At 40.4% G+C, this 15,217-nt stretch overlaps 1 protein-coding gene across 10 annotated transcripts in view; it reads right to left on the bottom strand.

The window, feature by feature from the left end:
- LOC126174783 (tyrosine-protein kinase Src64B) overlaps positions 1-15,217 on the bottom strand; it is a 264,444-nt gene that overhangs the window by 136,148 nt on the left and 113,079 nt on the right. Inside the window, exon 1 of one of the 10 annotated variants that reach the window (XM_049921135.1) lies at positions 2,755-2,884. The exons of 8 other annotated variants lie outside the window; for them this stretch is intronic. The gene's annotated coding sequence lies outside the window, so the exon portion shown is untranslated. Of the gene's footprint in view, positions 1-2,538; positions 2,636-2,754; positions 2,885-15,217 lie in introns of those variants that run through there. One more of the 10 variants, XM_049921136.1, reaches the window with a different exon arrangement.

Below are 15,217 nucleotides of genomic sequence, written 5' to 3'. Positions count from 1 at the left end.
AGACTTCTGTTTATTGGTAAAATACTGCAATCAGTCTCAAAAAGAGATTTCAATCAGTTTACAAAAGAGATTGCTTACAAATCACTTGTGCGACCAGTTCTAGAATATTACTCAAGTATGTGGGACCCTTACCAAATAGGGCCATCAGGGGATATTGAACGTGTACAGAGAGGGCAGCACGGATGCTCACAGGTTTGTATTATTCGTGTGTGTGTGTCACAGAGGTAATGAAGGAACTGAACTGGCATACTCTTGAAGACAGACATACCTTATTAGAATAGAGTCTGTTAACGAAGTTTCAAAAGCCAGCTTTGAACGATTACTCTAGGAACATACTATAACCCCTATGTATCACTAACAAAGGAATTGTGAGGATAAGATAAGAATTATTACTCCACACACATTGGCATTCAAACAATCATTCTCCCGCACTCCAAATGTGAATCGAACAGAAACACACCCAATAACTGGTAAAATGGGGTGTATCCTCTGCCGTGCACCTCACTGTGGTTTGCAGAGTATGGATGTAATAATTCCTATTGAAGCCAATGTAAATACTGTGCCCTCTTGTCCATTGTGTGTGCACCAGGTATGACATGTGACAATTAGATCTCTAAATTCTTCCCGATAACATTCATTCATTTACCAAACAAACAATTCCAACAATCCACAACACCATATGAAGAGGAATTTTCTATCTTTAGTGTCAGTTGTACAACAGAACATGTGCTCACTCAAGGCAGAGAGATCTCAACAGGTTAATGACAACACTCACTCCAGCAGGTGCCCCCAGCAAATAAAGAGACATGGAATGTCAAAAACTGTTGCTTCTACGTCAAAAATCTCGGGAAGATAAAGTGATTTAGAGAAAAAAGGAAGGAAGATTAGAGCTTAATGTTCCATCAACATCACAAAAAGGCACTCACTTAGTTAGGACGTTAATGTAGAAAGAAACAGAACATTTTTCAAAGGAACTATCCAAGCATTTACCTCAATCTGTTTAAGGAAAACACAGAAAAACATAAATCTGGATTGCCAGAGGAAAGGAGAAGAATGACTTGTACATCAGGAAATACATCCCTTCTAATTGACAGTTTATTCGTACAGTCATATTTAATCAGTAATTTAAAGAAACATATCTAAAGAAGTTGGTGTTCAAGTACACTGTAAGAAGTCAACAATGAAAATGTCTTAGGATCTAACAGCACTTTACATCCACATCTACATCTATTCCATCCTCAGTTGCTACTACAAGCATCTCACCTCAAAGAGTCTCACTTTTATATACACAAACACTGGCTAGCTGAGGGAACCAGCACTGCCTATCAACTACAATAAGTAAATTACTGTTCAGCATATACCTCTCCTCTTATTGGTTGTTATAGACAGCAGTTTTTGATAGCATTTAATTGGCAAAAGTAGTTCTTTACTTAAGCCATTGACATGGCTGGTCCCCAATCAACCTGAAACAGTGTAAAATCTAGAGCTCAAACCAAGGAAAAGAAAATCAACTACCAGTAGACTTTAAAAAAGTGATACCAAATATATAGGCTGGTGTTCAAATGTTCATCAGTACCAAAAAAAACTTAACTGGCCAAAACTGAACCACTTCAACTAAACATTGAAAATAGGACCAAAGAACAATGATACAGATGTTCAAACAGGTTAGGGGAATGCAGCCAAGTAAGTTATTTGAACATTTAATACGCCGACAGAAGCTAAAGTTTCACGAAGATCTAAATACTGACAAATGTCACTTATTATTTTACAACTAAAGGGAGGCTCTGGCAAACATTTAGCAATTTCTAGGATTGACGTAAAATATGAATGGTGTCATTAAAATGCAACAATTTCTCTGCACACAAACATAACTTGAATTTAACTTCAGAACTCATACCTACCGCTCACTGTGAAAAGCATCTACAATGGAAATAAATAATGAGAAATTTACAAGAAACCAAATTATAATGGTTAACAAAATATTTATTAACTACTTTATTATACCCTGAATTTAATTATTTTCAGGTTATGTCAACATAAAGAGTGTAATCGAACATTGTGATGCCTGAGAATGTACAACTAAAATTTGGTATGCTCATTGTTTCATACTGCATTTTTTGCACAATAAATTCTAGGCAACTTATAATAAATCCACTGTCAGAGCACTCGTTAGTTTTGATGTAACAACTACAAAATGAAGGCAAATATATCTAACATCTTCAAATCAAGAAATACAGTGTTAGTTCCATTGAAGAAAGATGAGGCAACGAAGCAACAATGATCGTTTTGCAGGAAGCAGCATACTTTTGCCATCAGTTATTTAGGGAAACATACTCAGTGATTTGAATTGCTGTACTATTAAGAATCGAACTGATGATCCAAATGATAAGCACTTGAAGCAATGCCAATCAATGGATAACATTAAAACCTACATCTGTATAACATACATGTACTTCAAGCGGTCTTGTTCAGTAACTTGTGCATATTGACACATGATTACAAAACAGATATGTAGAACAGAGAATATACAACCTCTACCTTAAACAAATGCGAATATTCATCTGCCAAAATCTTCTAGATGTCAGATGGAAAAGATACTTTCAGTTGGTTACTAAGCAATGCCATCCGAAGAGTTAACCTGTATGTAATGTGATTCCAAGACATGCTACGAATAACGGTGGGTACTGAACTTAAAGATTATGATATTAAACTTTAAAAACAGCAAAGCTAATTAAGGGTCTAAAAAATGCATACCGAAACTACAGATGAGTATAGTAATAGCAGCGTTCACCGAACCCAAAACTGGTTATAAGGTAAACAAAAATAACAACACAGAGATTAAACGAATACCGCACATATGGCAGCGTGGGGTTGGGATACAATAATCACACGCAAGTGACGCAACAACTGCGAAGACGGCGGGGAAGGAAGGACAAGAGCTACTGTCGCGGCAGGAAGCGATTGTACTTCCGTGACCAGCTCGTACTCTAGTACACAAGCGCGGATGTTGCATTCTGGTGATTTCAAATATTTCACAAGACAGCCAGACGAAGTGAGAACTACTCTGTCGCTCACTGTCTTCGCACATTCTGTATCTAGTCGTAGGTAGTGCCTACACCGAAACCGTGAACTTCCCCTAAAAGAGCGGTGCATCGCGACATAAGCGTCCCAGAGACATCAGCAGAAAGGGTTACCTAAGACGTGTGGAAAAAGAAAATGCGTTGGTGAATTGAATTAACTATTAAAAACAGCTTTATATGCGGTATTTACTGTCACTAAATAGATACGGTAGTTTCAATTGACTAACAAAGAGTAGGCAATTGCAACTCGTAAAATATTTTCGGTAGGCTATATGACTTTTCAATATTCTCTTTTATATCACCAATAGCTCATTAACAGTTCTGCTGATGAGTGTGTGCAAAATATTAATTACCGTGTGCCACAATCATAGATACAACCCATACGATTCACATCTACGTTACGCAAAAAAACAAGATTAAACCCTAAATGTACTGCCATGCACGTACGAAACTGTATTATGGCTTTTCTTTAGCTTATCTGCATGCATTTTACTTACAACTAGTTGTGTCGACACACAATAACTTCACCTAGAATACTCAACGTTTGCATTCATAATTATTATAAAAGGTGACATGCATGAACAATGAAACTTCCAACTAATGTGAACAGTTACTGTACACGGCGTAAAGTCAACAACACAAGTAATTTATTCCTTAAAGTAATCACATACTAAAAAAATAGCAATCAAAAACATTACAGTCGTTATACCTTTTTGTCACTTGTAAACATCACACTACAGCCACAAAACTTAAACTTTATGAAACCTTACACTCGAATGTACTCCATGGATAGGGTTACCATCCGTCCGACCCAATTTGTCCAGATTTTGCAAAATAAGCACACGACGCCACTGTGAAAGGAGTATTTTCGTTGATGTCAGCCCAGCGGACTGATTGAGAAATCGACTGCTTGCAGGGAATCAATCTTACAGCGCCAGTTTAGCTACAGGCTGACAAGTATGCGAGTTCTATAAATACGTAAAGGGGAAAAAATACTTGCTGAAAATGATGAAATCTTCCGAAAAATATGGTGTACCAATTACTTTTTGCCGCAACAAGTTCCATGTAATTGTGCTCTAAACAAAAAATAACTATATTAATGACGCGTCCATGAAGAGGTAATTAGACATACAGACGTGCAATCCCGGATAGGGCTAGGAGGAAGAAGGAAATCGATCACGTTCTTTTAAAGGAAGGCATTCTCCTTTACTGAGGAAAACAAGCGAGGATGTCCGGATCACGTTCTTTTAAAGGAAGGCATTCTCCTTTACTGAGGAAAACAAGCGAGGATGTCCGGACGGGGCGCACAAAGGGTGAATCACGGGATTTTAAATTGCAGCACGGTTCCTTTTTAGAGTCCACTGGATCAAGGAAACCGCGTAAGTGTGTAGTTCATGACCCACAGAATGAGCCGTGGCGGTTCCAGTTCATTTTACTCGACTTCTCGATGGCTTCTTTCACTGGTGCTCCGATAGGCGGCCCCATTTTAACTTGCAATTTTCGCAGATGATTGCTGGCTTAGAGTGTCTAACTGAACAGGCCAAGGGAATAGCTCACAACATAGGCAGTGGGTTGAGAGTGGAGAACGGGCAGGAGGGGTGCAGCGTAAGGGTATCACGTATGGGTTTTCGTGCGCCGTTAGTTCTGTATGTGCCGAGATCGACTTAGCACTCTTTTCTGTAGTGCTAATCTCACTGCTGTATGGATGGTGTCCTACTACGCCCTTGAGTAGATTTGTACGTCCCTGTTTATCCATGCTGTGACCGTCCTGTAAAAGAAGTTCTTGTATTTTTAACTTCGACTTTGAAGCATCATTACACCTGTTTCGGAGGAAGTGGGTTCCTAAAATACTAGAAATTGAAATCACTATATGCATCTACTCTTACCTGAATACATATAACTCACCAAAGTGCGACCAAAGTCTAACTGAACAGGCCAGGGGAATAGCTCACAACATAGGCATCTCCGTGCTCTGTCAGCAGTGATTGCAGCAGTTGATTACTAGTATAAAGCTGGTAAATTTTAAATCTTAAATACCAGCGAAATATTCATAACGTGAAATTGATTGTGTGATATGCCCAACTCATAGTGAACACTAGTAAAACTATTATAGATAAGCTAGACGATGGAAATCGGCCGTATCCTATTCATAGGAACGGCATTTGCCTTAAACGATTTAGGTTAACCTCGAAAAACCTAAATCTGGATGGACTGACGAGGATTTGAACATTTGTCCTTCCCTGTGTGGGTACAGTAACCTGCCATTGCACCATGTCCGGTCGTAGTTGTGTTAGATACTGACTGAAGACCAAAAATGAGTGGCGACATTAGCAGTACACTTGATTTGAGAGAAATATGCTCATTGGGTCTCTTTCTGTTCAGAATTTTTCTAGCTAGAACAGTTGGAGGTATGCACTTCTAATAACTGGAAATTATTATTAGTTTAAAAGGGTAACCGAATACCATGTTGACATAAAATTCCTTGACTTTGGCGGTTTATCACGAACAGGTTTTTTTTCACATTTTGGATATTTAAAATTTAAGAAATCAGAGGCTGAATTCTACGTAACTGTACTGGTCTCGAGGACAGTTCACACGAAATGCTCCCAAAATTGTAGCCACTGGTCAAGAAAGGAAAAAGTACAATAGCACACCGTCGAGTAAATAATTCATACCATGTGTGTGTGTGTATGAATTACGTTTGTTCTTAAACACCACATTTCCAATCTCCTTGTGAAAGTGATCACGGATCTACCACTACCACCACTACAAAGTGTAAGCTACATTCGAGCGCCTATTAAAAGGTGAGTTGTTGCTGTGGTTGAGACCTAGATTCCTGACTTAACGTTAGAAACGAACACGAAATCAAAACGGTGGGTAGAACACGTGGTCATGTTAAAAAACGCAAAATCGAATTTATATGTGGAAAGCTATTGTCATTGTATCTAGAGACACAGAGGAATCTTAATGATTTCCCTGTCAAGAAAATAACGATAACTGTGGCAATGCTATCCACGACTTCTAGATTTGCTTAATGAAAATGAACACGAGAAGAGTCCTGGATTGAAAAAGAGAGAAAAAAATCAAATCTCATCAAGGCAACGCACCTGTCCATAAAGGTGCTTAGGCAGCGGAAAAACTGGGTTATTTGAAGTATTAGCTGTTGAAACAGCATTATTCAACCTATTTAGGACTCACCTAATTCGACCTTTTCGCACATCTAAAGAAATTCGTGGCTGGGAAAAAGGTTGTGGCATCCGTAGGTGGACAGATTGTAGATCTTTCAGAATTGCAATCCCGTGGTTGAATCCACTCATTGGGAAAACACAGGAAACAGTACATTGATCGAAAAGGAAATACGTCGAAGACTTGGGAGAGTGTTCAAGAAACAACCTTTCACAGGCAGCAATTGTTCCGCACACTATAGAACTGTGCTATGGACGGGAACTCGTGGAGTACCGGCCGTCAGCAACGACGCGCATCTGCCAGGAAAATGGCACCACGTTCCGGTGAGCGACTCCCAAGGCCGAGTAAATCAAATACCCTGCCAGGAAGGACATTGCCGGGAGCGCAGCCCCCCCCCCCCCCTCTCTCTCTCTCTCTGTGTGTAGAAGTAGTAATAGCAAGCCACTGAAGTCTGGTGTACTTTTTGCATAGTACTACAGTGGCTCCCAAACTGTGTTTCATTGCAAAGGGCACAGAGTTGATGCATTTTCTGTTGTTTTTCGGTGTAGATTACTTCCTTTTTATTGAATGATTGCAAAGTCTGTAAAAGAGTGTACTCATAACACTAAGTCGGTGGGTGGCAGGACACGCGTGATAATTTCGTCCATATGGATTTCACTACTTCTCTAGACAACAGACAATGTGTTAATATGCAACTGTCATTACCTGCCGAGAGACTATATAAGCAGCGCGAGGTTAACTCGCGCATAACGTATTATATATATACGCTATAGGAACGTACATCTCTTTGAGTAGTTGCCGAGTTCAACTTCACCGCTCCCTTCTAGCTTTAAGTGCCTACTACGTCGTTCTTTTCTCGCGACATTATCCTTTCTTTTAACTGTCTTTTTTCTTGGTTTGGAATAGCATTTTTGCTGGTCTTGCATTTCTGTGACTTATTCTTTAACAGCACCGAAAAGCAGTCTCAAGGGCGATGCCAGTGGGCAGCGCGCATCATTTCGCGGTTTCTTGTTGAGTCAGTGATCTCTTACATAGAGACCACTGGTGGAGACCAAACAGTGAACAACGAAAACTGCGACAGACCCCATTAAAAAACAACTAAAAAGGTTATCGAAATAATGTGGAAGAAAAATGACAACATGAACTCAAGCAGAAACCCAGAAACTTGGAATCATTATTCTAGCTGGCGTGCACGTTTTCGTCCGAAGCAAGTTGACGACCACAAATGCCATTCTTCATGGAAATCGCACGGAGAGAGATCGCTTCCCAGCGAAACTTTTACAGTGTACTCGATACAACCTTGGAATTGTGTGGGCGGGCAGTTTGGATAGGAAAAGACTCACATGGATGGGTGGGTCCGCTATTCTTGCATCATTTATCCTTTGAATGATCACATTAATTTTTTGTGCACATGATAGCACAAAATGAAATACAGTAATCACCACGTATCCCTGAACATAAGAGGTTGTTAAATGAAAATAATCCTCTTTAAATTTTAACCATAGATTGACATGACTAAACTTTCAATTCTTGCTAGCCCAAAGAATCAGTGCCAGCAACAAATAAAAAAAATTATGATAAAACCTCTCTTAAACAACAAGTAAGTAGAAGAGAACTCTGACACAATCTTCTTAAAGAGTCACACTCATTAAATTAAGAACTGGTAATTTAGAATACACATCCAAACATGGCAGATCTGATCTGACAAATTTTCTTATACAGGGTGTTACAAAAAGGTACGGCCAAACTTTCAGGAAACATTCCTCACACACAAAGAAAGAAAATATGTTATGTGGACATGTGTCCGGAAACGCTTACTTTTCATGTTAGAGCTCATTTTATTACTTCTCTTCAAATCACATTAATCATGGAATGGAAACACACAGCAACAGAACGTACCAGCGTGACTTCAAACACTTTGTTACAGGAAATGTTCAAAACGTCCTCCGTTAGCGAGGATACATGCATCCACCCTCCGTCGCATGGAATCCCTGATGCGCTGATGCAGCCCTGGAGAATGGCGTATTGTATCAAGCCGTCCACAATACGAGCACGAAGAGTCTCTACATTTGGTACCGGGGTTGCGTAGACAAGAGCTTTCAAATGCCCCCATAAATGAACGTCAAGAGGGTTGAGGTCAGGAGTGCGTGGAGGCCATGGAATTGGTCCGCCTCTCCCAATCCATCGGTCACCGAATCTGTTGTTGAGAAGCGTACGAACACTTCGACTGAAATGTGCAGGAGCTCCATCGTGCATGAACCACATGTTGTGTCGTACTTGTAAAGGCACATGTTCTAGCAGCACAGGTAGAGTATCCCGTATGAAATCATGATAACGTGCTCCATTGAGCGTAGGTGGAAGAACATGGGGCCCAATCAAGACATCACCAACAATGCCTACCCAAACGTTCACAGAAAATCTGTGTTGATGACGTGCTTGCACAATTACGTGCGGATTCTCGTCAGCCCACACATGTTAATTGTGAAAATTTACAATTTGATCACGTTGGAATGCAGCCTCATCCGTAAAGAGAACATTTGCACTGAAATGAGGATTGACACATTGTTGGATGAACCATTCGCAGAAGTGTACCCGTGGAGGCCAATCAGCTGCTGATAGTGCCTGCACACGCTGTACATGGTACGGAAACAACTGGTTCTCCCGTAGCACTCTCCATACAGTGACGTGGTCCAAGTTACCTTGTACAGCAGCAAACTTCTCTGACGCTGACATTAGGGTTATCGTGAACGGCACGAATAATTGCCTCGTCCATTGCAGGTGTTCTCGTCGTTCTAGGTCTTCCCCAGTCGCGAGTCATAGGCTGGAATGTTCCGTGCTCCCTAGGACGCCGATCAATTGCTTCGAACGTCTTCCTGTCGGGACACCTTCGTTCTGGAAATCTGCCTCGATACAAACGTACCGCGCCACGGCTATTGCTCCGTGCTAATCCATACATCAAATGGGCATCTGCCAACTCCGCATTTGTAAACATTGCACTGACTGCAAAACCACGTTTGTGATGAACACTAACCTGTTGAGCTACGTACTGATGTGCTTGATGCTAGCAATGAGCAATGAGTCGCATGTCAACACAAGCACCGAAGTCAACATTACCTTCCTTGAATTGGGCCAACTGGCGGTGAATCGAGGAAGTACAGTACATACTGACGAAACTAAAATGAGCTTTAACATGGAAATTAAGCGTTTCCGGACACATGTCCACATAACATCTTTTCTTTATTTGTGTGTGAGGAATGTTTCCTGAAAGTTTGGCCGTACCTTTTTGTAACACCCTGTATTGACACTGTTTGTATCCTGCCCAACTGATCCCATCGTTAGTAAAAATAATTTTTAAATACAGAGGAAAGGTGCCTATCACGGTAGAGTTCGCTAATGTGAGACAGCTAGATTCTGACTAAAGTAAGCCATCATTGTACACTGATGCGCCAAAGAAATTGGTACAAGCATGCGTATCCAAAGACAGAGATATGTAAACAAGCAGAATACAGCGCTGTGGTTGGCAACGCCTATATAAGACAAGTGTCAGGCGCAGTTGTTAGATCGAATACTGCTGCTACAAAGGCAGGTTATCAAGATTTAAGTGAGTTTTAACGTGGTGTTATAGGCGGCACACGAGTGATGGGACCAGCATCTCCGAGGTAGCGATGAAGTGGGGATCTTCCCGTACGACCATTTCAGGAGTGTACCGTGAATATCAGGAAGCCGCTAAAACATCAAATCTCCAACACCGCTGCGGCCGGAAAAAGATCCTGCAAGAACGGGACTAACGACGACTGAAGAGAATCTTCAACGTGACAGAAATGCAACACTTCCTAAAATTGCTGCAGATTTCAATGCTGGGCCATCAACAAGTGTCAGCGTGCGAACCATTCAACGACACATCAACGATATGGGCTTTCGAAGCCGAAGGTCCACTCATGTACCCTTGATGACAGCACGACACAAAGCTTTACGCCTCGCCTGCGCCCGTCAGCATCGATGTAAGACTGGAAACATGTTGCGTGGTCGGACGAATCTCGTTTCAAATTGTATCGAGCTGGGTATGGAGTGATCTGGGACCCCTGATACGTCTAGATAAGAATCTGGCAGGTGACACGTACGTAAGCATCTCTGGGATGCCTTGCAACGTGCTGTTCAGGAGAGATCTCCACCCCCTCGTACTCTTACGACTTATGGACTGCCTTGCAGGATTCATGGTGTCAATTCCCTCCAGCACTACTTCAGACATTAGTCGAGTCTATGCCACGTCGTGTTGCGGCGCTTCTGCGTGCTCGCGAAGGCCCTATACGATATTAGGCGTGTGTACCAGTTTCTTTGGCTCTTCAGTGTTGCTCTGTTGGGAGATATCAGAAGAAAAATTGCGGAGGAAAAGTAAATGACGATGATAGAGACAAAATGTTCATAGAATATTACAAATTGTCCCCAGAAGCTCAAAATCAGTTCATAGCTAACCATGTGTCTGAGGAAAAGAAACATGTGGAGCGTTTAAGGAACAAACAGGAAGGAACTGCAAGCAAGCGAAAATATTCCAGAAAATACTTTCTTTACAGTCCTTCCTTGCAGACTAAGATAGAAGTATGTCAGAATATGTTCTTTAGTACATTTTATTTAACACAGAAGAAGGTAAGAGTAATTGTGGAGAAAAAACGGGGCTCTGAACGAGGTGTGTGTTCTGAAGATGGACGTGGAACACATTCAAATCATTCGAAAGTTCGATCTGATGACATTGATTTAATAAAGGAACACATAACATGTTTCCTTCCTACAAAAGCCATTATTCTCGATCTCATTCTTCTAAAAAATGTTTATCTCCAGATTAGAGTATTTCAGCAATGTACCGGCTCTGTCAAGAATTTTGCCAAACCAAAGGTATGAAGACAAGAAGTGAAGCGTGTTATCGAAGAGTTTTTGTGACCTATTTCAATCTTAGCTTCCACAAACCGAAGACTGACACTTGTGCAAAATGTGACAAATACGTCATGTTACTCAAGAATTGTACTGATGATGCTGAACGTTGTAAGGTTGAAGTGGAACGTCAGCAACATTTGGATTTAGCTCAGACTGCTAACGATCAGAAAGACAGTGATAAAAAGGAAGCTGAGCAAAATTCCAGTGTCTACCCACTCCTTTTCTACGCTATGGTGTGGCATTTTACAAAAGACAACTTTGGACCTTCAACTTGACCATCTGTGTAAAGAGACATAAGGAATGTTCTCCAGTATGTTACATTTGGAATGCAACAGTGGCAGGAAGAGATGGCCAAGAAATAGTTTCTTGTCTATATTATTATTTGATGAAACTGCCCGACGAAATTGTTGAGGTACACCTGTACAGTGATTCGTGTACCGGACAAAACACATATTTTTATTGCCATCATGTTTCTGTGAGTAGTGGAAGAATTGACGATTCAGGGAAGACGTTTCGAAATCAGCCACAAGTTTACTGACGTTGGACATACTCACTTGGAAGCTGACTCAAATCAAGCAGCCACTGAGAAGACAAAGAAAACAACCGTTGAAGTAGAACTGCCAAGAGACTGGGCCAAATTGATATGCACGGTTCTCCGAAAGCCACCCATAACTGCAATAGAGCTGGAACAAAAGGACTTCTACAACTTTAAAGACTTGATGAAAAGTCATTATCTGATCAAGAAAATTAACACTGAAGGGAATCCTATTGTTTTGGAACAAGATAAAATGGAGGAAGTATCACTCAGGTAAGCCAGGAATTGCCTCCTACAAACACAGTTACTCCTCAGAAGAACCATTCAAGATGATATATCTGAATAGAAAGAAAACTCTATGCTTGTCTATGCCAAAATTTGCACCTGTTTCTGATGCCATCATACCCGTTTCAGAAAAGAAATTAAAGGACTTAAGGGATCACCTTCCATACATCAATGTAAGCAATCGTCCATTCTACATGCAGTTCATCAATTACCTGAGAGCCAATACACAGTGAGATATCTTACGAAGTGATATATTTTTTTCTCCCCCCTTTTACAGTATGAACCATAGTATATACAAATTATTTGTTTGATATTAAAAAATGTGAATAAACAGTTTCCCCCCTGATTACGAGAGCAAACAGTGTTTTCATGATCTATGGTGATAAAATGTAATTTTTGGAACATGTAACAGTTGCTATCAGTTATTAAATTCTTGAGGAACGAATAAAGTGATTTAATTAACGAGTACAAAGAAATATTTATCTTAAAATTACCTGTTTCTGGTTATTTGGTGTACCTGACCATAATGTCCAAAGGGTCACTGTCAAATAATTTAAGATAGTTCATGATGTTAAAAAGGGCCAATGTACTCTCAAGTCCCTTAATTTTGAAGTTAAAAATTCTAGAAATTTATTATTTAAAAATAAGCTTTAGTTAAGCTAATTTACTACAATGATAGTAACAAATAGCCCCAAATATATTATTAATAGTAGTCAGAAAATGACAGAAAATATTCAGAAGCTTACAACTTAAAACCAAGATTTTTGACATTGGCTCTTTTAGAACCAAGCCACAGAATTCAAAGAGTAGAAAGCTGTAGGGGACGCAAAGCAGGCAGGAACCAAAGCTTTATCCTTGAAAATAAAGAGAAAAAACACAGGAAACATAATCTTCCAGTCATACAGGGTCAGATTCAAATTTAACTGAGGACAATGTTTAAGATGTGCAATCTGAAGAAGACACTAAATGCCTATTCTACAGTGGTCGCGTCTCGGAAGACTAACAGAGAGAAATGGGCACAGTACATAGAACGCAATCCTTGAGCGCCTGACGAATTTTAACTTGAACAAAGAGTCATTCTGTCCTTACTGCACTGCTTTTACATTAATAAACGCCGCAAATGTTGGAGACGCAGTAAGGAAGATAATATTGTTATAATGGTCGCTGTTAAGTGTATTCTATGACTGTCTCACATTAAGACACCATTACTATCGTAGTGGAGTAATATGAGACGAGAAAAGTTTCGTGTCAGGGATGAGACTAATATGAGGCCCACCCACCACTGGCAGCAATTACCTGCCTCATCCGACGGGGCAAACAGGCTGCCAGTCTCTGGAAATATGTCTCATCATCTGTGAGACTCTCCCACGTAGCCAACACTAGGTCCCACAGTTGGTCAGGTGTCAGCCAGTGTAAGTTCATTTGACGCTTCATTTTGGCCCACAAATTTTAAATAGAATTCAAATAAAGTGTTCAAACAAACCAGACGATCAGGCGAAGTCAGCCTGACTGAGTTGTACCTTATACGCCGTCTAAGGTGGATCTCCAACGATTAGATTATGTCCTGCTAACATAAACAGATGAACTACTGTGCATTTTATTGGTCCTATGATTTTTAATACATAACAACCATCTGTGCGCGCTAAATATACGGAAATTGTCATGTGTACAGGTGGATTTTTTAATGTTTTATTTATGAGAAACTTTCGTATAATGTTCTACATTTTATCCAATAATGTGGCACTTTGGAGTGAGTGTCCAACTCAAAAAGAACAAGTTTTATTACAAAAATTTTTGAAGACCTGGAGATGACAGCAAAGTCTGTCGAAACCAGTTGTTGTAAATAAAGAAATATTTATGCAATCTTGGTTTTAGAGAGTTTTTACCAAGTAAAACCGATCACTCCTTTTGATTTCTGAATATGAGAAAATTCAGTCAAAAGATTAATTAGGAATGGACCGTTTGCTCCTGGCGATGTAACTGGAGCAGTACACCACAGATTTGTGAAGAGGCGACAATAGCTAGAATGACAGACAAAATCACAATATTTAGTAAACAACTCCTCAGACAGCAGCATAGAATCGCGGGTATAAATTTCTGGGAGAGGAAATACCAGCTTCATGTCGAATATTATTTGCGATATCTCACAGTTACTGCCAATTTATGCTGCGAAATGCTAAAAATCTGCTTCAGGGTACAGGCAACAAAACAAAAAAGAATTGAATACTATGACGAGAGATTTTGTTAAGAGCTTGGCAACGGTCATTCACACGCTACGAGCGATATACAAGAACTTTTAGCTGTAGGCATTTATCGTTAAGTCCAATTTGTTCAGAAACTGAAACAATACCTGGTTGGAAAGACCTTTACGGATGAAGCTCAAGCAGTAGTGGCATAGCAGTGGAGGTAGCCGATGGAACAAAACAAAACAAAACAAAGCAAAGCTCATATGTAGGCTCCCAAAATGTGTGGGCATGGCCGCGTGAATTGTTAATAGGCGGAACAATAATAACGAAAGGAGAAAATGTCAGGTTTTTCAAATGGTTCAAATGGCTCTAAGCACTATGGGACTTAACATCTGAGGTCATCAGTCCCCTAGACTTAGAACTACTTAAACCTAACTAACCTAAGGACATCACACACATCCATGCCCGAGGCAGGATTCGAACCTGCGAGCGTAACGGTCGCGCGGTTCCAGACTGAAGTGCCTAGAACCGCTCGGTCACAGCGGCCGGCTGTCAGGTTTTTACAAAAATATAGTAATTCATAAACACTTTCCACGGTTTATATCACTGCTTTGCGAGTAGCACTCCCATGAATGGATGTAACAAATTAACGTTCCTGTTGAGTAGGTATGTTAGAGAGCAACGAATGACAAGAACACTGGATTTAATTTCAATTTTTTATATGTTGGTAACTAATGAGATCGAACAATAAACTTTGCTTAATACTGAGAAGCTGTTGCTGCCATGCCCATGACGAGGCAAAGTGTAATGGTACAGCGGCCCCCTTTTCCTGCGATGTGGCTAACTCCGTGTTTACACGCACCATCAGGCGGCCATTAGCGATCGATATTCTGACCAGCAGTTATCGCGCAACCCTGTCCGTGGCAGCTTATTAATGTGGTAGGCAAATATAAACTCTCTCTAATATTCGACGGTGTGCACCTTAAAATGCAGCTCGTTTGACGGCTTAACGCGAA

This window comes from Schistocerca cancellata, chromosome 3, assembly GCF_023864275.1.
Source record: "Schistocerca cancellata isolate TAMUIC-IGC-003103 chromosome 3, iqSchCanc2.1, whole genome shotgun sequence".
In the NCBI taxonomy this organism is placed as follows: Eukaryota; Metazoa; Arthropoda; class Insecta; order Orthoptera; family Acrididae; genus Schistocerca; species Schistocerca cancellata.
This window is presented reverse-complemented; position numbering and strand designations above follow the sequence as displayed.